This window comes from Plectropomus leopardus, chromosome 1 (assembly GCF_026936395.1).
Source record: "Plectropomus leopardus strain MGB_pleo_1.0 chromosome 1, ASM2693639v1, whole genome shotgun sequence".
Lineage (NCBI taxonomy): Eukaryota > Metazoa > Chordata > Actinopteri > Perciformes > Serranidae > Plectropomus > Plectropomus leopardus.
This window is the reverse complement of record NC_142176.1, coordinates 18,937,736-18,963,540: the sequence shown is the minus strand read 5'-3', so window position 1 is coordinate 18,963,540 and position 25,805 is coordinate 18,937,736. Positions and strand designations below refer to the sequence as shown.

The following is a 25,805-nucleotide window of genomic DNA, read 5'->3' as shown; positions in this document are numbered from 1 at the left end:
AGTATTTGTGAGGATTCAGAGTCTGATTATCACACACACACACACACACACACACACACACACACAGAGAATCAAGTACGACGGTGTTTTAAACACTCTATAGCACTCCTTACTCTGTGTACAGTAGGACATGTTTGAGATGTTGTGTGTGTGTTCTTCATGTGAAATTTTCATGTCGGTTACTGTAAATATTTATGAATGCTCACTTCCCTGATTTCCTGCCTGCGACCCGGAGCAGGTCTGTTCCATTAATTATAGAAGCAGCGGGGCAGAGTGCAGGGGTGAGGGAGGGTCTGTGGCACCAGGGCCATCTGTGTTTGTGTGTAGTTGTATATGCATCTTTGTGAGAACTGATTTGAGGACATTTTTGGGAAATGATGACAGGTTGGTGGGACCTCACCTTCAGACAGATCTCCAAAGGTTCATGTCAGAATAATGAGGGTCCTCACAAGTATAGACGTACAGGATTGTAATGTGTCATTGAATAGATGTTCTCGTATGAGAGAGAAAAATGAGGGGAAGTGGACATGTGTTAGTGTGTGTGTGTCCGTGTGTGTGTGTGTGTGTGTGGGAGTGTATAGTTACAGGAGAGTAACCACAGGGGTCAGAGAGCAAAGGTCACTGCACATTCGTTATCACGGCCCCGGGCTGATTTGAGGTCTGTTGGCTTGTTGTGCTGAATCTTACCCCCCTGTTATCTTTGCGCCTAAACCTGATGCATCTTTGTGCCCTGACTGTGCCTGTTTTGTTAGTTATACATTGTGTCGTGCACAAGTTCTCAGCCCACATGGACTTAAAAAAACACAAAAACATTACTACTTACACATAATCTTACACTGCAAACAAAGAGGTAAAACCTGCCACAAAAAATGCTTTCTCTCTAAACACAACTCAAGTTTTCTCGTGGAAATTCATCAGAGATGAAGGATGTTGTACTAAAAAGAGTAGTGCTTAAATTTTCATATAATGAGCAATAAAACCTTCATCTTCAATCTCATTTAAATCTCAAAACAAACAAAGCTTTTTATCTTTCGGGAGACCATTAATCTGCCTGCTTCTACAGCTAAGGGTGATGAACAGAACTGTGGACAAATTTAATTTAGACTCTCAGTTAAATTCTGCTTCACATAAAACTGTTGTTTTTCATAAAACCATATGTTTGTACTCTAGGTTTGTAACGATAGACACTTCAAAATAGCCTACAAAATAAAACTTCACCTAATAATGAAAGGATATCCATGCAAACTGCCCCAGTTAGTGATATGGAGAAGTTGCATGAGATGAATTCTCATGAAAATGGTACATAAGATAATGTTAACAACCATAATTTAAACTGAGTCAGGTGCAAGATTGCACTCAAACTTAAAGGCCCTGTTTGTAAGATTTTGGGGGATTTAGCAGCATCGAGTGGTGGTGATTGCAGATTACAACCAGCTAAAACTTCTCTCGTGTCAAGCTTGAACTCCAGGTTAGAATTCCTTCAGTGTTCATTGTTCAGGAGGTTTTTACTGGGAGCCGAATTATCCGCAGAAGGCTTTCCTCTCCAGAACAAATGGACCCACAGATGTAAACCAGTGAAAGCTGTGAATACGGCAGTTTTACATGAAAAAAAAACAGTGCAATATGGCAAACTCTGTGGACAAGGACCTACTCCCTGTATAGATATAAACAACTCATCGAAAGGCCACGAAAACATTATTCTTATCGTCATTAATCATAAGAAATGATTATTGATTATTATTGTAATGATTATTACATTCCATTTCTGCAAATATGTCCCCTTAAATCCTACACACTGGACCTTCAACTTTTTAATACTGGCACATAGACATTCAAGGCAAAATCCTCACCAGCTGAGAGACATTCATCAACAGCATCTCAGTTTAGGGTTATGGGATGCTTTTTGCAGCTCTGCTCTGTGATTTAGTCTAATAAGACAAGTGTATTTGCATGCAAAAGCTCATCTTGTGTAGCTTTAAGGTAGAGCTAATATATCAATTAGTAATTTTAATTTTAGAGTAGACTGTGTGAGTAGAGTAGTAAAGTAGACTATTTTTTTGTTTCTGGCTCCGTGTGTGACTGCAGTGTGAAGGGAGTCCGTTAAGATTCAGATTCAGATTTAGATTCAGACAACTTTATAGTCTGTCGTGACAGAAAATCGTCTTAGATGTGGCTCAACGTGCAGTGCAGTGTGTCTATGGTGAAGTTGTTTCTATGAACCTCTGATACCCTGCAGACGAGCATCCCTGTCGCCAGGAGGAAACCAGCTTCTCAACAACGTGATTCTGTTAGCATTTAAATGTAGTTTAGCATTGAACCATGACGCCTTTCTGTTGAGCTTCATGCCATGTTGGTGAACTGAGCTAATGAGGAAGGCGGCAACAAATCCTATCTGCACTCGTGCGTGTGTTTGTGTACCCTGTGTGTGTTTATGTGTGTGTCTGTGTGTGTGTTTGCATATTGTGTAGGTGTGTGTGTGGTCACTGTGGGACGTCATTAAGGATCTCTGTGTGATGACTGGCATTGTGGGATTTCATCACAGTCACAGCAAGAGAAGGCGTAATCTTTACTTCCTACACAGAGCAATCACTGTAGGGCCCTAACACACACACACACACACACACACACACACACACACACACACACACACACACATATATCCCTCCTCAGTGCAGTGCATATCAATGGATCTGTCTCCCTCTTCCTGATTTTCCACACTCTGGACAAAAATGTCTTTTACAGCTTTGATGTTAAGAGTCGTGTGTTTGACAGCATAATATCTCTCTCTCAAGCACACACACACACAGACACACACACACACACACACACACACACTTGCTTGGCCAACAGAGACTAATCCTACCAATATCTTGCTCTCCTCGCACCCAACCCCAGGCCTGTAATCATCCCACTCCCCTGATGTAACTCAGCTCTGCATACAAGCAGCCAGCCGCACTCACTTCCTGTCGATGTCATCTTTGGTGACAAAAGATGACGCAGAGCTCCAATGGCAAGCGGTGCAGGCTCTGAGGCTGCAGAGGACCGCCATACCGTTGCCTCCGCTCTGCTGCAATTGGCGGCATCACCAGCAGGTTTACCTGTTGGCAGTGAATCACGTCCCCCTGCATGGTTTGGCCAATAAATGAGGCGACGTGGCCGAGCTAGCCAAAGGGCCCCTGCAGCTGTCAGCAGCTGACATGCAGAACAAATTATCGTTCACCTCGCATCTCCACAAATTAAAGCTCGGAACTGATCCAAGTGTCCAAACACACATACACAGATGCACAAACCGCCTCTCTTCTGCTTTCTCATTTCCTGTCACAGAGAATAAAGACACTTTAGACAAAATATGAGAATATGTAAATCCATCAGAAGGAGTTACTACAGGCATCATTTACAAATTCACATTAGATTTTGAGGCTTGCAGTCTCTTTCTCTCTGTACCACTTTGACACCTCCTCTCCTCTCCTCTCCTCTCCAGAGAAGGATTTACTGCTCCTCTGTTCTCACTCCCCCGCCCTACTGGTTGTGTGGAAGAATATGAATGTTGATTTTGTGTACAGCTGCTCTAAAAGTAACACTCCAAACATCCCAAATCTACAGACTGTTCCATAACAAAGATGGCTTAAGACGGTATTCTCGGTATTTGTTGTGAGGCAGCTCTTTGCCGCATCTCCAGCACCAACCGTCAGCAAATTCTGCTCTAATCTGCCGGAGAGTGTGTTTGTGTTTGAATAGACGGCTCTGAAGTGTTTTGTAAGGCACTGTTGTGATGTGGGGGCATATTGGGAGGCTCTCAGTGTCTTTGTTTGTGTGTTTGAATGTGTGTAGAAGGGGGGCAAAGGTTCATGTTGGAGTAAAGTTGGCAACGGTTTGATTTTTTGCTATAGTCAACTATAGGGATGGTGGTGTTGATCCGTTGGTCGGGCAGGTCTCTACTTTGTGCCAGACCAAAATATTTCAACAGTCTTTGGATGGATTTCCATGACATTTTGTACGTGCCCCTGGCAGTAAACTGGAGGGCTATGAGACGAGCAAACCATCTTCCAATGCCGACATTGAGTTGAAGAGAAACTCAACATTGCAGCTAGGTCAGGAGTGAATGTCAAATATCCAACTTAAAACTAACTTCACCACGGTTAAGCGGCTGCAGCTGGCTTGACAGCAGTGTTTGGAACGAGAGACTGGAGCATGCACAGTCGGCGTCCTCGCTGTGCCTACAGCTGGTTCCAAAAAATGGGCTGCACGCGGACATTGGCATAGGGTACTTACCAACCCTTGCAGACATGGGTGGATGATGACGTTTAGCCTTGTGGACACTCTTATGCAGGAGCAATGAATTGGCCCTTATGTTTAGGCAACAAAACTACTGGGTTATGGTTAGGAAAAGACTGCGAATGTTGCTAAAAAACACCCAGCTTTTCATAGCACAAAATGTCACAACCGATGTTATTTGCTGGTGTTGAATAACAAAGGTATGCAGAAGTGACTTAAACCTACATTCTTTCTAATGGCCAGCAGGGGGCAACTGCACCAGTTGCATAAATAAGTCAGACTGTATAGAAGTTCAGATAATGACCCCTCTTTTTCCTTGATTTATCACCTCGTTAAACATTTTCTTAATGAGTTTATGTTCTTAATCCTTAGGTAAAGTCTCCTAGCGTACAGCATGACGTCCGTTTTGTCAACCAAATTTAGAGTGAAATAGATGATAAGGCAAGGCTTGTTTCAGGGCTTGGTTAGCTTGTGATTGACAAGTTGCTACCACAGCGATGTCTTTGGGTTCTTAGTCAGATCCACCTGTCAATCCTCAACAGCTCCACCCTCTTGTCCAAACATGGTCACTCCTGTTTCCAAAAAAACAGGATGGCAACCGCCAAATAACGCCAAACTCAAGGTTTGAAAAATGGGGTCCACAAAACAGTGGGTGACATCACAATGGCTTCATCCATTGTGTCATACTGTATTTGTGAGCATGTTAGCATTTCGCTCAAATACACTGTGCGTAAGTACATGGATGAGGGCTCCTGTTTTTTTGAGGATTTGAAGTTTGACTCTAAATTCAAAAAACAGAATCAGGTTTTCTCATCGACTTGTGTGTTTTGTTCTGTCTTGAGACTGGTGAGCCTGGAAAATAAAGTTAAGTGGTACTAGGCCTTTCATAGGAAATTATTTCAGTAGAAAGACTTTGAATTTGGGAATATGCAATCTTGTGGTTACAGGAAAATCTTTTTTGCAATGCTGCATGTTGTTGCACCTTTTTGTCCTGAGTGGTCTCAGTGAGGAAAAGAGAGCAGCAGTTCTGGTAGCAGATGAAATGTATAATTTGATTGTTTAGTTGCTTAGTTCTGCTTTTTCTACAGCAAGGGAGTGTGAATCATCCTTAATTAACTGGCTTATTAGGCCTCGCTAGTATCCTGGCAACAGGTCTTAAGACACAAACACACACAGACACATGCATGTGCACAAACATACTCATACTTCATACCTCATAGTGTAGTCTTCAGTGTTGCTTGAAAATATCCATCGTTTTGAAGAACAGACTGTCTGTGTAAAATGAATAAAGTAAATTTAGATGTAGTTGTCATGAATACTGAGGCACTATTTGTGATTTTTTTTTTCTTTTAGCTTTTGTTGTCAGACTTATAACATCAAAGTAAGCAGAGAGAAGTGTTACGATACATTCAGTCAGTCTTTTCTCTGCCCCCAAAGTGAATATCAATACTTCCACTTCACTGTCTTATTACTGTGAAGCTTTTTATAAGATGTTTTTTGCATTTTCTTTTTTTTAAAAAGAAAGATTGTTATGAGTCATAGTTTCCGGTCTAATAAACTCCCAATTATGTAATGCAGTGCACAAATAGTCAACAAATATTCATTTAAATGTTCGGTCTTTGGGTTTGTGTGACCCAGTGTATTATTTAGCTGAAATACACATTAATTCCATTTTCCATTAATTAGTTAATTAATTAATAGTCCATTTGCTACCCAGTAATATTTTTACTGTGGTCTTGTAAAACTTATTGACTCTGTGTGTTTTGACGTAGGGAGCTGTTTAAAGAAAATAAATGGCATGTGAATAAACACAATCAGGTAGTTACAATTACTTGTAGCTGCAAGTTTTAACACATGGTGATTTAAACAGAAGCTACCATAGTCAAAAACAAATCTACATATTTAATTTTGCAGCATGTGTGGATAAAAAGCTATTTCATTTATTATTCAACACAGCTTCATTTATGTAGAATATTCATTAGGATGCAGGGAACCATTAAAGGATCAGTTCACCCAAAACAGTCACTCATTGTTTGTTCAGGGATATCTAGCCATACAGTTAGTGTAGGTGTTTGGGATATTTGTCACTGCGATTTGTGCCTCACCCTCATTTATTACACACACACACACACACACACACACATATATATATATATATAGTAGTCATTATATTATATATATAATATGATGAATACAATAAAAATATAATAATAAATACAATGAGGGTGATGGGTGATGTATGACAAAGGAAAGCATAAAATTCTCACATTTAATAATCATGACACGACCAAATGTTTGGCTATACTGCTTTAAAAAAAACCCACAAAAAAAACCCCCAACTTAAACGATTATTCAATTGTCAAAGTATTTGGCAATCATCATTGTTAGGCCTGCCAAAATAGCGACTTTTGTTGGATGATAAAATGTCTCAGAAATAATTGCAATAAACTATATTATTGTCATTTTGTGACCATTTTGCTGCTGGTAATGATAGGCTACTATAATAATACAAGTATGTCATTTCAAAATATTGTATACCCTTTCTAGAGTCTATTCATACATTATTTGCACTTTTTTAACCTTACCGAAGTAGTCCATAAATACTGTTTAACACTTGGCCAAACTTTGGCCAACAAAAACAAAACCAAGTGATGCCTCTCCACTAATAGACAAGCTGAGCGAAGTTCCGGTTACACGCGGTTATGTCAGTGATCCGGGGACGCCGGGCGGTTTGTTTGTGGATTTACGGAGTCGAGGATTGTATTTTATTTTTCATGGAGGATAAAAATGCAAACGACAAACTTTTTGGATCGTTGCCAGGGTTGTCAAGCTAAAGCCTTTTAGTCCTGTGCGTCTACAACGCCAAACTTGCAGATGCAGACTACAGGTAAGATACCGTACGATCTTTGGCGTTTTGTTTTATTTTTCTTCCGACTTGCATAAGAGAGCAGAGAGTCGCTGTCTGCAGTTCTTATTGTGGTTGGGGGAAACCTTGCTGTTTATTTTGTTGTCTAAAATGTTGTTGACACTCTTATGCACGCATGTAAACATAAGGAGCAGAATAATCGAGTTCATGTCTATATATCGCACTGTAAGTCGATAATGTAATTATCGTGACAAGCCCACTGATCATCGCAGTTTCACGTGGGCGGCTGTGTGTGCTTAGGTGGTAGAGTGGACAGGGCTGGGCTATATGGGTAGAAAATTATATTGCAATATATTAAGGCTACATCTTGATATACCCTCTCCAAAGCACTTCATAAATGCTAGAATGGAGAAACAGACGCGAAAATTACCGTTTTCTGTTTCTTTAATACCAAATTCCCTCTTTAACGTGCCAACATTGTAAGAATTACTATTGGTATTTTGAGGAAATATTAACACAATTCTGTTTTTGATAATCATTGGTAATGTAGACATAATGACCAAGTGGGTAAAGGCAAGTATTAAAACAAGTAGAACAGTCTGATAAGTTTCATTTTCTATAATGCAACCTCTAAAATCAGAAAAAAACACCATTTATTTCAATTTCCTATATCTAAGACTATATACAGTCTCATATCTGGATAAAATATAATATCTCGATATTGCGCAACCAAAGTGGGCACTAATCAGAAGATTGGTGGTTTGGCTTTAAAAGTATGCATAACATATTAGCCCTGGATCATATACTCAACACCAAATTGCATGTGGTACCTTGTATGGTAGCCTCAACCACCAGTGTGTGAATGTGTGTGTGAATGACTGAATGTGACCTCGCCTAAAAGTGGAAGGCTAGAAAAGTGCAAAACAAGTGCAGGTCCATTTACTTTGTGGTACTTACAGCATTGAACTATGACATTTAAAGAGCAGTGTGTAGGATTCACAGGGATTTAGTGGCATCTAGCAGCGAGGATTGCAACCAGCTGAAACTTCTCCTGGTTTGAATTTCTTCAGTGTTTGTTGTTCAGGAGATTTTTACGGGGTTCTCATCACAGACGGGCTGCCTATCGAGAGCAAGTGTTTGGTTTGCTCGTCCTGGGAACATGGAGGTACAACATGGAGATTTCTATAGAAGGGGACCTGTTCCCTATTTGACTTCTCATTCTAAAGAAACAAAAGAACAACAGTTTTTATTTTCAAGTGATTATACACTTAAGAAAACATACTGATATTATATTCCAGTTCTGCCAATATATCCCCTAAATCACACACACTGGACCTTTAAAAAAATCAAAAAGCTACACATTTTCATGAAACAATATCCTGGTTACTAATATAGTATATTAGTGTGTATATATATATATATATCCTTCTGTTATAATATAAGGACAATCCGATGAGCACACTGTCAACAGTATGTCTTCACTACCTGAATTACTAGAAACAGGTTTCTAAAAAAGGTGTTTTTAAAATGTATATTTAGGTGAACGGATCCTCCACAGTTTGCAGAAGAAGCTCATCCTCCTCTCATATGACACCCAGTGAAGAAAAAAAGGCTTATTTTTGCAAGATGATATTTGTCATATTATATAATGGCATCACGGTTTTCACAGCATCTTATGATTTAATGGCCGTCCAGTTGCAAACAGTGTGACAAAAGCTTTATTCTATTATTCAGGGACTCGACACAAAGCTCCACTGGGCTGTTTGTTGTTTGGATGCAGCCTTTTACTTCCCAGCTGTCAATAGAGGCCGTGGCTCCTCAGCTGCTTTACTCATCTTGTCAGTTTAGATTAAATGCAGAGTGCGGTCAGCACACACGCTCTCAGGCCAGACCACTCACGGCTAGATCGGCCCGTCTTAAATCTCATATTGATCAACTAATTAGATGGATTCCATCAATCATCACACTGCTGTTCAGTTTCAGTTCTACTTGGTGTTTTTTTAAAATCTCCGCAGTGACATCACTCTTTTGTTCAGATGTGCTGTGATGATGTCATGTAGTCTGTGCCGACGTGTCGCCCAGCAGTTGTAATTCACTTCTGTGCTGCACCTTTTCCGTCATAAGTAAGGAGGCACTCTGCCTGCTGCTACTCATTACTCTGAGGACCCTCCAGTGCATCCTGCCCCCACTCCAGTGCTACCAGTAAGCACCATAATGGTGGAAAGAACAGTTTGTCCTTGCTCCCACTTCAACACACACACACACACACACACACACACAGACACACACACAGCGTTTGAGAGAGGCTCTAATATTTCAAGTTGTCAACTTCACTTAATTCCCTGTCTCGGTGTGCTTTGCAGTTACAAGCTGGAGACGCAGCCAGACTTTCTGCCTCATCTCGTTCCTCCACTTGTGCTCTGATATTTCTGGGCGTTTTCATGATTTGTGTTCAACACTGGGTACAGGATGATCTGAGCTTCTTCAGCGTGTGTCATGTTTAAAGATTCAAGTTCCTTTGTAACATGCCATCCCATCTTTTTTTTCCTCTCTCCTCGCTACATATTACCTAATGAAGCAAAGAGGCAAGTTAGCTGAAAACCTGGCATTGCACTACGCCTGGCTGGCAAAGCAGTCATCGGTAAAATGCAAAGAAAAAAGATGAATGTTGGGGTTGTAATTCTGCAGTGACGCACTGACGCAGAGGGCTCTGGGGAAAACTTATGCATGGTCATTGAAAAAAGTTGAACTTGGCCTGACTTTTGCAGCGTGCTGTCCAGTCAGATTGGTGCACATTCCTCTCGGATGACTTCGTAATGTGAACAGTGTAGCTCTGCTGTTTATCTAGTGATAGTTGAGACAGAGGACAAAAGTACTTATGATTATTTTACTTATCAAAGTTGTGTCAATTTTTCTCTTGATCAATAGTTAATCTAGTGTTCCAGAGCACAAGGTGTTGCTGTCAAATAACTTGTTTTTTTTTCTGAACAATAGTCTAAAACCCCCAAATATGCAGATTTCTATATTGTTAACACTAAGGCTGCAGTCAAATAGTAAAAAAACAATTCCTCTTGTTTAACACTTGATGGAAAGCTTTATGATGTCCAGAAAAAATGTGAATTCCCGAGGATTTAAGAAAAACAAGCTGGACGCTAAAGAGAATCTAACGTCTCTCACTGTCACACAAATTTAATAATTCTCAAAATTCAGCTCAAATGATTGTTGCCGTGATCTTCTCAGCTGTAATTTCTTTTTGTCTTATTGAATGCGGCGCAGACAGCAAGTTGTCTAAAATATAGTCTGACACCAACAAAATGGGGATTTGTGAGTCACCCTCCCCTGTACTTTCTGTAATTGTCACTTCATTTGGATGTTTGTGCGTCACTTTTCAGAGTGACTTTATACGCGGAGCTTGACTCTGGAGGGCTGTTTTCTTGCTCATCTGCTAAAGACATCTCAAATTGTTTGGAAGCCAACCATGGAGGAGTTGTTGAGGAGCAGCCTAAAATGCTGGATTGTGTAGCCGTGAGAATGAAATGTGAAACAGATGCGTTTGTGTCATTTGTATGTGATTTTAATAAGCTATATGACGTGAGAAGCAGCTGCGCCCCAGGTATTTTTACATTATCTGATCTGGTCCCCATTCAAAGAAGTTTGGATGCCCCTGCTGCCCAAAGGGGGCTATGGGCCAACATTGGCCCACAATAAGGTTAAATTTGGCTGGTCACGTGTTTCTAGCAAAACAAAAAACAAACCAGAATTAAAACAAAGAAGATAACATAAATCGTTTTTCATAGTGTTTTCTTTTCTGTGAGGTAAAAGTGCACATAAGATCTGTAATTATGAATCATTTTTAATAATTTGAATGTGGCAGGAAGAGTGACACTTTGTGCAGTTAGTCAGTTTGACGTGAGTGAGGTAAGAAAAACCTTTTAACACAAGTCCATCGGGTCAGTACTCTGTAACAATCAACATGCAAGCTCAGGTTTTAAAATCAATATTGGAAAGTCAAAACAAAGTATTGCAACATCTGTAAGTCTTGGTCCAGCATTCAGCCTACACAAGTGTGAAAACATGAATGTTCAAACGCTGAGAATCGACCTTTCAGTGAAGTAAAGAAGACGTCTTGTGTCCAGTTGTTAATATTTGGAAATGAGAAGTGTTTGCACATTCATATATATTGTGTTGTATGTTTTCAATTGAGCAAATGCAGTAGATGTAAGAGAATATTTAGCAAGTTAATTGAAGTTTTTTTGTGTGGAAAAAAAAAACATCAGACGCAAATTATTATTCCAAGCAGAGGATTTTATATGTCTTAAAACATGTCTGGAGGGGATTTTAGAATGATCAAACACATATCTGTGCTTGCACATGTGTGCGCACACATTGCTTCTCTGCCTGCCCGCTTTTTTGTATTCACAGACACTGTCATGCACGCACACACCCGTGTGCACACATAAAACACAAGCAGCCTCCATTACGCGTCATTTTGATCTTTGAAGAGTGAAGCCGGTTGATGTGTGATGAAAGCTGTTTTCGTTTTTTTTTTGTGGACATTTTCAGACCTGAACTGACCCTGCAAATACATGTGGGAGGAGACACAGACAGAGAGAGGGGGACAGGAGGACAGGGTCATGTGTTTGGGGAAATTGTTTCATGTTTTGAATGCATGATATTTGTATGTCACATCCCAGATCTCTGTCATAAATCCTCCCTTTCTTTCCTCCTGCCGGCTGTTTTTTTGTGGTATGTTGGTGTGTCGATGTGACCTGCAGCCCAGGACTAGCTGACAGAATGCTTGATGCTGCACTTCTTTACAAACCGCCTCGACCCGGGCTGCCAGCAGGTCTGCCTGCAGACTGTTGAATAGAAAAGGCCAACAGGGTTGAACTGAGCTGGCGGGGATGGGAGGAAAACCTGAGCAGAGACAACAGAAGACGAGAAGAGGCGACCAAACGTGTGTCCTGAGGTTCACTTATTCTAAAGATGAGGGTGTTGCTGTGAGGAAAACCAAGGCAGCTTATTTGTTTAAGCACATTTCATACGACAGGGCAATTCAAAGTGCTTTACAGAGCAAGGATACAGATTTACAATGAAAGAGTAGGAGATAAGGTCTAAAAGGTAAAAGGAATTACGAAATGATAAAAAGAATTAAATAAAAATCATTAAAAATAGCAAAAGTGAAGACAAGGGGTGTAAGATAAAAAGGTTATTTAAAAATGATTTAAACTCAAGTATTTGGGTTTAATTTGTTATTTTTAAATATTTTTTGGGGGGCATTTTCCCTTTATTCATAGGACAGTTGAAGAGAGACAGGGAAGGTGGGGAAGGGGGGGGGGTGATATGCAGCAAAGGCTGGACTGGAGCCTGCGTCACTGCAGAAGCCTCAGGCATATGGGGCTCACAAAGTAACCCTGATTTAAGCTCAAGTTTAAGAATACGTTTGCAGTCATTACAGGGTGGAGTAGGCAGTGTTAAAATAATGTTTTTAGCCTTGACCTAAAAGTGGTCAGAGTCGGGGCTTGTCTAACATCATCTGGGAGGTTGTTTGTGCTGCATGGTAAAAAAAAAAAAACGTTGCTTCACCATGTTTAGTTCTGAGTCTCCGGGTCAGCAGGCCCCAGATATCCCGAGGATCCTAGAAGGTTCATATGTCAAAAACATGTCAGAGATATATTTGGGAGCTGAGCCACAGTGTGATTTCTAGACCATCAGTGAGATTTTAAAATCAGTTCTGAGTGACAGGTAGCCAGTGTAAGAATTTTAGAACTGGAGTATTATGTTCATATTTCCTTGTTTTTGTTGGGACTTTAGAAGCGGCATTTTGAATAAGTTGAAGCTGCTGAACAGCTTGTTTTGAAAGGTACAGACTGTTGCAATAATCTAATTTACTGGAAATAAAGGCGTGCAGGATGAGCCTTTCAAGGTCCTGCTGTGACATTGTTCCAGTAAGTTTTTTTAAAATAATAACAGGCAGATGAAGTTACTGATTTTATGTGACTGTGGAAATTTTAACCTGAGTCCAGGATAACCCCAAGGTTTCTTGCTTAACTCTAAAACACCTGTGTTTGCAGTTATTCTGCGAGTATGTTCATGTCGGATCCGACAGGAAAGAGAAGCTTTATGAAGCGGACTTGTCTTTTATTTGTACTGAATGGAGAGTTTTAGTTTCAGCGAAGTGACAGGCATCTATTTCCTCCTCCTGGCTTTGACCTGATGCTCACAGAGGTTTTCTTTTAAATGAAAAGCTTTTGCAGTAGCATGTCGCAACAGGCCATCATCAGTGTGAAGGTCTGATATCATCACTCACAGACAGACAGACAGACAGACAGACAGTGCTTTGTTGATGTGTTTGACTTCTATCTGCTACCTGCAATAGCGGCGTAACTTCCCCCCGGTGTGACAAAGCCGACGGTCGTCCCTTCCCGCTGCTTTCTATAGCCGATCAATGGGAGAGCCTGCTGACTGGAGCCTCCCTTTGTTCTATGATTAGCAGCTGTGTTGTGTTGGATGGTGCTTTTATGTGCGCACACATGTGGGAAGAGCAGGTTGGGGGGGCGTGTGTGTGTGTGTGTGCTTGTGTGTGTTAATTTGTGTAGCTGGAGCCACAGTAGACATAAAAGTTGGTCGTATACCTTCGACAGCTGATCAACAAAGTGGTTCTTTGTGTGTATGTAGACTCAGGCTGCAGATTAACAGCGCTGTAACAGAAAGCAGCGGAAGAAACTTCTTTTATATTTTTCCTTTTTATCTCGCTCTGTTTGTCTCTTGCTCCCTCAGAAAGTAGCCGACCACTGTGCTGAAAGCCGTGTTAAGAGGTTAATCAGGCAGCGAGAAAGATAACTCAAGAGCCTAAAGACAAATCTGAGCGGTTTCATCTCTTATATAAACATTGTTCACAAGAACTTTTAGTCTGAGCACAAGAAGAATTGAAATAGAGAGCTAAAGTAAAACTTCTGCTTCAACAAGAATAAAATCAAATTCGTAAAAATGACTAAAGAAATCCAGTCACACAGGATAACCTTGCTTAACAATATGTGACTGTCTAGACAGCATCCGTGAATGTTTTCAAAAAGGATGAAATAATAGTCGATGTTTCCATGCTTAAAGACATTTTTCCATCAAGATGCAAAACTAACTTGGGTTAAAACAAACTTTTCTGAATGCTAACATATTGATCTTTAACTTTGTCAAAATCTTCAAATTCTAAAGGTAACGGTGGACACTCAGTGGACACTCAGTGGACACTCAGTGGACAAGTGAGCAGCCCTGACAAATAGCCGTTCACACCTAGACCTCTGTCTATCATGCATCTCCAGGTGCCCACTTGTGTTCAGTTTTCGTTACTACGTTATTCGATCAAAGGGCCGTGCACAGAATTATTGCGTCCACACTCTCGTTAGCTGCTCGCTAACATGCTTGCTAATCACGTTGTTTGTGTTGGAACAGCTGGAGATATCACTGTGTGCAAAATTTAACATGCCTCCACCAATAGGAACAAAAAAAAAATGGACAGACACGGAACAGTTTGTCCATCTCATCATAGACTGAGAAAGTTACAGCGTGGTGTCACCAAAACAACCACCATGTCCTGCACTGTTGACACAGTCCTTGTTAGAGACGCATTAGGACGCATTAGCGTTAACACTACAAAAGAGATGCGGTCAAATGCCTCCCAGATGACCTCAGCTAGTGAATTACTTGAGTGATCGAGTCACAGTGCGTCTTTGTGGTTGTTCACGCTTGTATGAAGTGCACCTGTGATCACATCACTAGAGACACATTAATACCAGGTGTGAACAGGCTCTTAGAATATTGATAGCGAAGTCCTGAGCATGTATAGTTCGTTGCATCTTACCTCCATCTATCTGTTTTGTTTACACTTATCGATATATCAGCTTTTACACCTCAGCCATGTGTAAAAACTTAATAGCAATATTTTGATTTTTTTCCACCTGAATTTCAGGCATTTCCACTTAAAAAAAATGAAATGAACACATTGAAAATGCGCAGAAAAACAGTTGTAGGTCTTTTGGATTGTGGTATAAATACAAATATAAACACTTTATCCTTTAAAACATCATGTCAAGCAACTTAGATTGTATATGTTAAACCACTGAGGTCTCAAACACCAATAACACGTGTCATTTTTGCAAAAACTTCAAAGAAAAAAACCTTTATGAGACATTTCATTGAATCAGAGATTGGTGGAAAAGGTCGTTATATCATCTGAAATACAGTGAGAACACCTCGATGTAAGAAAAATATACCAGTTTCTAGGTGGAAATGGATAACAATGATGAAATCTGTCTAGTTTGGATAAATGGGCAGAGAGGATATATTCTCCAGGTCGGATTTCAAACCTTCAACAGCAGTTAATAACGTACAAAAGGTCACCAGACCAGTGGAAAATACACACACACACACACACACACACACACACACACACACACACACACACACACACACACACACACACACACACACACACACACACCAACACACACAAAATTGTTCATTGTCTAGCAGTGATCGCATTTGTCACCTGTAATGTAGTCGCCGTTGTCTCCTGGCAGAGAGTGCAGCAGCATAATCTTAAAGTCATTTTTCACTGTTAATAGCCTGAATGAGGCATTTCCTCATGGTTTCCTACTCGTCATGTTGTTTCATCGATACAGATGGGACCGACTGTGGGGCGACAGGCCAAACAGTTAATCTGTGGATGTTTTCCAAGGATGTCGTGTATATGCATGTATGTACATGTGTATATATGAGTGTGAGAGACAGAGAAAAGCACACAGAGAGGCAGAGAGCAGAGTAGAGGACTGACTGATCTGACATTTGCTTTTTAGAGGAGCCTCTGTGGGAGTTTAATAAGTGCAAAAGCCTCCGGAAAAGACAGGAGGGGATGTTACCTCCTCTCCACAGCTGAGGTTCATCTGTAAAGATGAATGTAATAAGAGTAATAATGTAATGTAATAATGTAATAAGAAAATGCATCTGTGTCCCTTTATCGGGTGCCGCCTTAGCTCTGTTTTGCATCTTTCTGTGTGCGTTGTCTTTGCTGTGGTGCACTGAAATGACATTGCAGATTTGTGGGAGAGAAAAATCCGATTTCCTCGCTGTTTCTTGCTAAAGGGAACAGTCCTAAACGCTCATTTATTTTCAAAATGTCCTGGGGCTGGAGTGGATTGTGGGAGTTGCTCTTTTTTCTCTCTTAATTCACGAGTTGATTTTTCTCTTTTTTCACTGTTTGGGTTTTTAGAAATTTGCTTTCTAAAAGTAAAAGAAGCGATATACGCTAAAAGGAGAAAGTAAGAGGGACATTGCTGCTGATTTCGATCCAGAGCTGCAGGGGATGATGGGGAATCTGTGGGTGTTTGCTCAGCATGAAGGAGGCCAGCCATCCCGCGGGCCGTCAGCTCCTCCCTCAGGTTGATATTTCAGCTCCTCTCTTCCTCCCTGCCAGCTCAGAGTGTTTCTTTTGGCATCGCTTCAGCTTGGTTAGCATGCCTCATCCCCCACCCACCCTCTCATAATCGACACTCTTTTTGATCCGACTGGCTGCCTGTTTCTGTCCCTGGAGGTTACATCTCTGTGGGATCCGTGTTTCAGCTGTGGCTCCAGGAGAGTGAGCGCCTTTGGGAGCACACTTTCAGGTTTCAGGAGTGTGCACACGTCCGTCACAGAAATATGAAATGTGTTTCTTTTGTTGTTTTTTTCCCCCCTCTGAATACCCTAGTAGGTGAAATGTAGGATCCATTTCAGCCTAAAATATTATATATAAGTCTAGTGTGCATGTCATTCAATGGTTCAGTGTGAAGGTCATTCGCGTTTTTGTGTTTTCACGTACCTCCTCTGCAACGAGCAGCGTCAGAAAAACACAGATATTTAATGTGAAACTGCTTTAGTTTGTGTTTTTATAGTTTTTTTCTATTGGTAGAAGTCATTTGTTCTGTTTGTTTTTGGAGAGGAAGAGACCGTTGTGGATAATTCAGCTCCCATTAAAAACCCCTAATGTCTGTATCTGAAGAAAAAAGTGAGCACACATGAGCAGGTGCTGGGCTAGTGGCCTGTCTCTGATGAGCCGAGCAGCATTGAAGAAACATTTTTTGTAACCTGAAACTGCTTTATGTAGTATTTTTATCGGTTTTAATCCCCTGGTCCTTTTGTTTTTGGAAAAGAAGAGACATCTGCGGATAATTCAGCTTCTGTTAAAACTTTCCTGAACATTGAAAACTGAGGGAATCCTAACCAGGACTTAGCGCTTGGCACATGGGAGAAGTTTTATTTGTTGAGAAAACACAAAAAGCCACCTCAGCAAACCATTTCAACCTTATTACTTCCTTATTCAGCGCAGGCCTCCATCACTGCCACAGCACTGCAGTGCAAAACCTAAAAATATGCTGTATATAAGCTTTTTTTTTGCCCTGATCAATACCCCCAACTGTGCTTAGTAAGGGAAGAGCAGCGGCAGGCAGCTCTCTGCATGAAATCAGTACGTATGCATATGTGTGTGTTTCAGAGCTGAAAATATAGCAGACAAACAGAGAATCACTCAGCAACTGTTTTGACCATTGTGATGATTAGCAACTTTTCTGTGTTTTGCATCACTTTAAACTGAGTTTCTTTTCTGTTGGTCAAACAAAAGCAATTTAAAGAAGCAATGTCGGGCTCGGATTTTGCTCTGAAATTGTTGTGATGATATTCTTTCACCTTTCTTTGTACGTTGAAGTTAGAGAATATAATCAGCAGATTAACGATAATAAAAGTAACTGATGTAGAAAGATAGGGTGAATTTTTCTTAATGAGCACAAAATATCCCAGAGTGCTGTGCTCACAACTCTGTCCCCTAGAAACCATGTTTGTATGTAACTAGTTTGCTTTCTTAATCATAATAATAAATAATAATTATAATATATTTTATTTTCACAGCACTCAAAGAAGCATAACAGTAACAAAAACAAAGTCAATGAAAGTCAGTAAAACCATGAAGAATAAATTAAAACAAATTTAGTAAACGTAAGACTGACGAGCATTATCAAACATTAAAAGCAGAGGTGCAAAGGTGGGTCTTGAGGTGGGATTTGAATGTGTGGAGGTCAGTGCAGTCTCAGAGGGGTTTGGGGAGCGAGCTCCAGAGGGTGGGGGCAGGAACAGAGAAGGCTCTGTCCCTCCAGGTCCGGCACTTGGTCTTGACAGGGGTGGCGAGGAGGTTGGCATCCGAAGAGCGGAGATTACGGGAGTGAGTGTACGAGAGGAGCAGGGCGGCCTGGTCGGGGGGAGGCGAGGTTGTGGAGGGCTTTGAAGGTGAGGAGGAGCAGTTTGTGTTGGATGCGGTGAGGGATGGGGAACCAGTGGAGGTTCAGGAGGATGGGGGTGATGTGGTTGTGGGAAGAGGTTTGAGTGAGGAGTCCGGCGGCAGAGTTTTTAATTTATTGGAGTTTATTGAAAGCTTTGGAGGTGGAACCGAAGAGGATGCTGTTACAGTAATCTAGGCGGGAAGTGATGAATGAGGGTATCGGCAGCTGAAAAAGTGAGAGATGGACAGAGACGATGGATGTTCATCATGTTGTTTCAGCAAAGTTCAGAGACAAAAAAAATCTTTCAGCAAACAAAACACTACATTCATGTACCATGTAAGATTTGTGGTGGGGGGGAGGGCAAAGATTGTGATTTTGGTTAAATGTCAATAAAAATTCTAATAGAATAATAATAATGCTGTAGTCACTACGAGTGGATGCTGAATTGCAAGATATCCTCTTTTGGCAGGAAAAAATAGAAATGTGTTTTCAGTGAACATTTTACTGATTCTTTCAGTAGCAACATTTTTGCGGCTTGCCAGATATGTTAATTAGCAACATTTCCTCATGTTAAAAAAGTAATTTGCGACACATTCCTTTAAAGTTTATTTGCTGTTTCAAATTAGTTGTGTACAGGGTTGATGGGTAACCGCTTATGGTTCAGGGTCAGGGGCAGCTGGAGCTGATCCCAGCCAACACTGGCTGACACCTACGAGCAATTTAGAGTCACCAATTAACCTGACCTGCATGTCTTTGGGCTGTGGGAGGAAGCCAGAGAAACCAGAGACAACCCACACAGACACGGGGGAGGACTCCACATAGAAAGGTTCACACAGGAACCCTCTTGTTGTGAGGTGACAAAAAAGTCAAAGTGTTAAAGTCAAATTGTAAGAAAAATGGAAACATTGCACACAATGTTGAGTAGATTTGCACATAAAACACCTTGGTACTAAAAACATCCACCAGATTCATGAACGCCCACGAAAAGTTTGGAGCTACTAACATACTGATGAATACCATAATACACATACATTTTCTGCTGTGAACACTTTACACATAAAATCGTTCTGCTCAGGTTTTGTGAATGAGACCCATTGAATGTGGGTAAACAAATTCACAAGATCTCTTCTAAAGCAATGTTTTCTTTTTGTTTTCTGATGAATATTGTAAAAAAAAAAAAAAGTATTTTAGAAGTGATTTTGAGAAATTGTTTGCCCATAAGCACATTCAATATTTTACATTCTTCTACTGTGTTGTAAGTTTTTTTAAAGGAAGTTGTGTAGCTGAAATCAGACACTTTTTCAGCTTCCAGGATATTCAGATGTCATGGAAACATCTGACAATAAAACAGTGTCTTCAGCAAATAAAAGATTTGTGATTCATTTCCAATCACTGAAGACAGTCATTGTGCAAGAGAGCATTTTTAGTGCTGCAGAAAATAACAGTCAGTGACAAACGGCAACAGAATAAAGGCAGAAAAGAGGCCTATCAGAGAAAAAAATCACTAGTTGCATTATGACGCTGCAAGCTTTTGATCCAGGATAGAAATAGAAGCATCCTGATACAGAATCGATCAAGCATCGTGAAAATAGAAACTGTATTCTTAGTATTGACTCTGATTAGGACCTTGTCAGGGTTGGTTACTATGGCAGCCAGAGACAGTTACTATGGCTTGTTACCACTCAGTATCATTTGAGGGGGGGTGAGGGAGTCAGGCGGGGTGGGGGAGCGTCTTTCTCTTTGTCGCCTGCTGAAACGAGCTTTAAGAGGAAGAAGAAGCAAGTGTAAGAAAGAGAAAGAGTTTGTAGCACATGAGGATCAGAGTGTTGAGAGGCTTGTCATGGCTGAGATGACAGACAGGCTGCGAGAGAGAGAGAGAACAAGAAATATGAAAGCAAAGGAACAACAAAGGCTTCAGAAGAGTGACTTCTATTAGCAGAACGAGGAGGGAGAGTGAAATGTTTTGGTTGAAGTCAATTACAGCTGCTGTTCTGTGGAGTAATGAGTCTGGCCGTGTCTCATGCCTCTGTATCCCTCTCATTAGCCGGCACTGGAGGACAAAAACAGTGTTTTGACAACTCTAGCTTAAACATGTGTTTGTGTGCAACAGGCTTGTCCTGGACTTTCTGCAGAACCTGGACCGCAGTTAGACCGCACAGGATAATAAGTGTGAGGCCATGTCTGCGTTCTGCACCATCTCTGGAGCTGCTGTTTGCCTTCATGACTCACTCTGTTTCTCCCAGTTCCCTGTCTTGTATCTGTTTTTTTCTGCTCATGTTCCTCCTATTCAGCTTATTCACCATCGTCGTTAGGGAGGGACTTGTTGGTTGCCCCCAGCAACATGATCAGACATTTTGTTAGAAGTAAGACACTGCACGAAAAAAAAAAAAAAAACGTCCTTCTAGGAATTGCGTTCACATCCTGCTGTGCAGGTTTACATCCAGATTTACTGAATGCCGGTGCAGTTAGTCGTGGTGCTGCTGTTAATTTGGTGGTGAATAACACAGGGAATGAATCGTGCTTTGTTGCCTGAGACTGAGGTTTTCCTCCTGTTTTAGACCAGCAATTGTTTTTTTCTTAAAATATATCTATATATTCATCCAGGACAGCAATCGCTGCACTCCAAATTGCATGCCTTTTCTTTTTATTGTGAGCACATCCTGCAGCTACTCTCACAAATGACTGTACTTATTGATGCATGGAAAATACACACTAGTGGGTCATATGTCTTAGCCAAACCATTGCACTTTGAACTTTGACCCTGTTGTTCATACATCTGCTGCTTTCTGTAGTTCTTTAATTTGAAGCAAAAAGAGAAAGTACGAAATTTGGAACAATGAAGATTTTAGTGTTGTCACGTTACATTACGGTGGAGATACAACAAAACAGCATTCACCAGGGTTGCCAGTGACTGAGGTCATTTTGGACGACTGTTTGCAATGAATGTATACATTGTAGATTTTAACAAGCGTTATCACGATTCTAACTCGATACCTATACCCAAAATTAGACTTTGATACCATTTTTGATACCACGGGAAGAAAATGACAAAAAATTAAGTTGAATGAATGTTGTTCTCAAATTTGCCTCAAACACTCTGCTGACCCACGTTATCCAAAAATATGCCGAAAAAGGTATTCCTGCACGGCAAAAAGATGTAAAGCAACAGAATGAATTTTTTATTCAACATGTAAACTTTTACTAAAAATTTTTTTTTTCATATGCAACCCCTTTGTAGTCTATAACATTTTGATTAGAAACTGTCATTTAATGACATTTCTCATTAACTGTAACTGATTACAATTACATTTGCTTTGTAATTTAACTACTGTAAGTAGTTACATGTAATTAGTTACTCCCCGACACCTCTGATGATTAACATACAAGTTAAATGATGTTTTGTGCTGTTATTTCAGTAAAATAGCAAATGTGTGTCTGATATTGTTAATAATTGATAAAACTTGAATCAGTTTACATGAAGGCCATGAAATTATGTTCAACTTCCAAAGTGGAGTGTGACAGACCGACTTTGAGAACCAACTCTATTGAAGTTGTCGTTAGCAGATAATACTGGAATAATTAGATAAAAACATTCTGTGGTTCGTCATCAGCATCGTGCTGGGTGAGTGGGTGGATCTGAACACATGAAAGAAGACCTCAGAGCGTATTTGATGAGTCTGTATATGTGGGGATGACGCAGCCGGCGTCTTTGAACAGCTGGAGTCATAAAACAACAGAGAACCTGTGGGCTTCAAACACAGAGGGGCAGCAGGCCTTTGAAACATGACAAGTTAGGATCTGATCAAAATGTCACACTGTCAGAAAGTTGAACCTCTGAGTATTAAAGCACGTTGCTGCTGCAGTGAACCATTCAGGAGCAATGCAGTCCTTTTCTTGCACCTATAAACAATAATACAATGATAAGGCATCAATGAGAAAATCAGAAAGTTGTCTCTCTCTCTTTTTTTTTTTTGCATTGTCATCTTTGTGCCTCACTTTGAAGTGATCACTTCTGTCTGCACTGCAGTCTTTGTTGCTGCAAACTCCCACCACTTTTGTCTCAGGGAGGGTGCAGACAGAAGCAGAGAGAGCAGACAGACCAACCAGAACAAGTCGCTAGTGCTGCAACACGGACTTCAAGAGTGAACAGGAGTAATTGTGTTTGATGAGGCTGGAAGCCCCATGGCTGGGGATTGAACCCTGATGTCTGCAGTGTTGCACCACTCTGGCCCTTCAATCAGTGAGCTAGACTTTAGTGTCTGTTCTCTTTTTATTCAGGCTGAACTGGTTCAAATGTGTACCTTTTGTAAGGTGGATGAAAATGAACTGCATGTATGTGTGAATCAGTTTTGTTGCATTTGTGTAAACTGTATTGTACCCTACAAAGACTACAAAGAACGGCAGTGACTACAGTTTTGTTCAAAAGTGAGTTATGACTGAAATTAAACCTTTGCATATCTCTTCTATTTTTTGACAAAAAATCCTGATTCAGTACTGTTCTGTTCTAGATTTAAAAAGGATGTAAAAGTTGCAGTAATAAAATCCTACGCAAACTGCAGTTAATGTAGTTCCTGTGCTCTACCTTGGGTTCACAGAGATTTGGGATTTGTGATGACTTGACAAGACCACAGCAAGATCTATGCAGATAATAATGATATCAAGTAATCTTAATGTAGTTTAAACATGATGATGCGAATATTATGACAAATTAATACTTGACAAGTTTTTGGCTGTTGCTACTTTTAAAACAGAAATAAATTCAGTAAGAAATGAAAACAGTTTCCCTTATATTGATATAAAATAAGACGCTAAAATTGTAGTTACCACACTTTTTAAGGCATAGAGTGTTGCAGGAATGAGTCCTATAACAAAAAAGATGAGTTGGCATTTTAGCACACCATTTCTCATCTTGAAATCAATGTGTTTTTTGAATAGGATTTTGGTTTGATACCTCAAAAAAGGTCTGCGGTTAACACGGGCTTAAGATACTTTAATGTTTTGTCCTATGACAAAATATGTCAATAAATATCCCGTTCATTCAATTTGAAACTTTTGTGTTTTGAAAAAGATGGTTGCTAACATCCCAGCAGCACTCTATACAAAGACAGGGTGCACTTTTTTGCAGTCATAGGTCAAATCATTGATCATGGGTTTTAGGCTTAAACCTATAAAACACATTTAGCTGGACAGTCAAAAAACTTGAAGCCATTTTTTCACTTTCAAGGTCAGTGTAGTTCTGTTAGTAAGCCTTTGTGGGATAGTGTAAATGCATTATTTTGGAGTTTTCGTGCAGTTATCAAAATTTAGAACTTAATATTGTAATGCTGATTACTTGCAGCATCTGCAGGATGCAGACAACAGGAATAGCTCCCATTATTGCAACTTGGAAGTGTTCACACTGTATCAAGATGGTTACCAGCACTGCTATGTAATATTTACACCCTTTGAATAGCTTTAATTAGTTTCTGCTGCTGTGTTACGTTTGTGTGGCTGTCTGTCAACAAGAGAAACCAGATGCAAACTGCGCAGCTCCTTCTGAATTGATTGTAATTATATAAATATTGGATTTTATTCAGATGTAGCTGTCAGTGGCGGTGATGTGTTGACACTTAATGTTAATCTCCAACGTGGTTTCTTATAATTACAGTCTGAACAATACGATGGAAATGTAAGAGCTCAGAGTTTGTATATCTCACCTTCCCCACTTAAATTGCAGAACACAGAGGAGACGAGCCCAAGTGTGTTTAAGTAGGGCTCTGTCTGTCTGCATAGCTCTGCAGTGTTTCTGCTTCCTCCAACAGGACACATACACAACAAAACTTGCAGCTGAAACAGTTGTGCATCTCTGCTCTGGAGCTCTGTTCAGTCCCAGCAGATAAATACGAGGGATCTTACTGTCATGGTGTTGTGTGTTTAAACATCTTCTCTGCGTCTCACAGGCGTTTAGAAGGTGGATACAGATTTACTGTGTTTACAGATGTTTGTGCCAGCCACGTTCAATCTTCCTCTTTCCTCCCTAGGAACATAAAAGTAGGGCTGGATGATACGACCCTAAAATAATATCACTATATTTAAGGATATTTTTGTGATAATGATTTTCTTGACGATATAACAAAATACTGAAAAATATTTTACTATCAATTTCAAAAACTAAGTGAGTCTTATATGTCAACATAAATAATTTTGCCTACAAATATTCACTATAAACTAAAAAAAATATCTCTCATTTCTGTAGTATGACAACAGCAACAGCTCAGATTCTCCATAAAATATATGAGTACAACAAAATAAAATCAACCACAAATTACACATCAAAACAGTTGCCAAATACCTTAAAATAACCTTCGAAATGGCAATTTTGCTTTCAGCCATGTTTGTTTTTGATGTGCATAATAATGTGTGATCATTGTGTAGGGCTGGGCATTTAATGAAAGTATTCGAAACCGACATCTAGAGCCTCTAACCGTAATCTTGCCCATGTCGATTATTTCCCTTATTTAAAAATTCTGTTAATCCTTTCCCACCCAAGTTTCCAGCTCTCACACGTGTGTCCTGAGTCTCCCACTTCTGGGTTCTGTTTCACGCTCTCACTCCACCAAGGAAAATCTCACGGCAAAACAGAGTCACGACTTTGACTCTAGACTACAGCTAAGTATTTAACAACCGAGTTGTATGTGTTTTCACTTTGTTTCATTTTTGTGGCTCAAACAGCTGATGATCCAGCAAAGTGAGGCAGACAGACAAACAGAGCGGAGCTTCTCCTCACAGCACCAAAGTGTCTGAATAAAATAAACAGCCCTTTGGGCCACAGGCACATTGCCTTATTTTCAACCTTTCTCTAATTGAGAATGATGGTAGCCATGGAAGAAGTAGGCCTACTCAAAAGATTTTATTTTTTCCAAAAAAAAAAAAAAACCCAAAACGATTAATTGCACACAGCAGAAGTTAAAATGTGCTTAAATTTATCTTAAGTTTGTTTAAGGTGGAGCTTTTAATTATTATATAATGCTGGATATTTATGAACAATAAGGCATCATATGTTTATTACAGCCCAACACAACTGTCAGTGAACCATGAGGGCAACCCCCCCAACCCCCCGCACTAGTTTTTACATTTGAGATGTAGTTGAGACTGCTCCTTTTTGATACACATCCATCGTAGATATTAAAAGTGCAGCTGATTTTAATTTGGAAAAGAGTAAACGTGTGTTAATGTGTGAGATGAGTGTAAGACGTGTTGACAGGACTTCCATTATTAGCAGCCTCCTCTCGCAGTGTGTGTCTGACTCTCACACTCCCTGCTGTGTCACTTTCCAAGGTCAGCTGATGTTTGCATCCACACAAACAACACAGCTGTTTTTT

The 25,805-nt window shown here is 40.3% G+C and overlaps 1 protein-coding gene across 4 annotated transcripts in view; it reads left to right on the top strand.

Moving 5' to 3' along the window:
* The window catches only part of entrep2 (endosomal transmembrane epsin interactor 2), a 126,834-nt gene that overhangs the window by 2,110 nt on the left and 98,919 nt on the right, over nt 1-25,805 (top strand). Inside the window, exon 1 of one of the 4 annotated variants that reach the window (XM_088077031.1) lies at nt 6,959-7,162. The exons of the other annotated variants lie outside the window; for them this stretch is intronic. The gene's annotated coding sequence lies outside the window, so the exon portion shown is untranslated. Of the gene's footprint in view, nt 1-6,958; nt 7,163-25,805 lie in introns of those variants that run through there. 4 annotated transcript variants of the gene reach the window in all.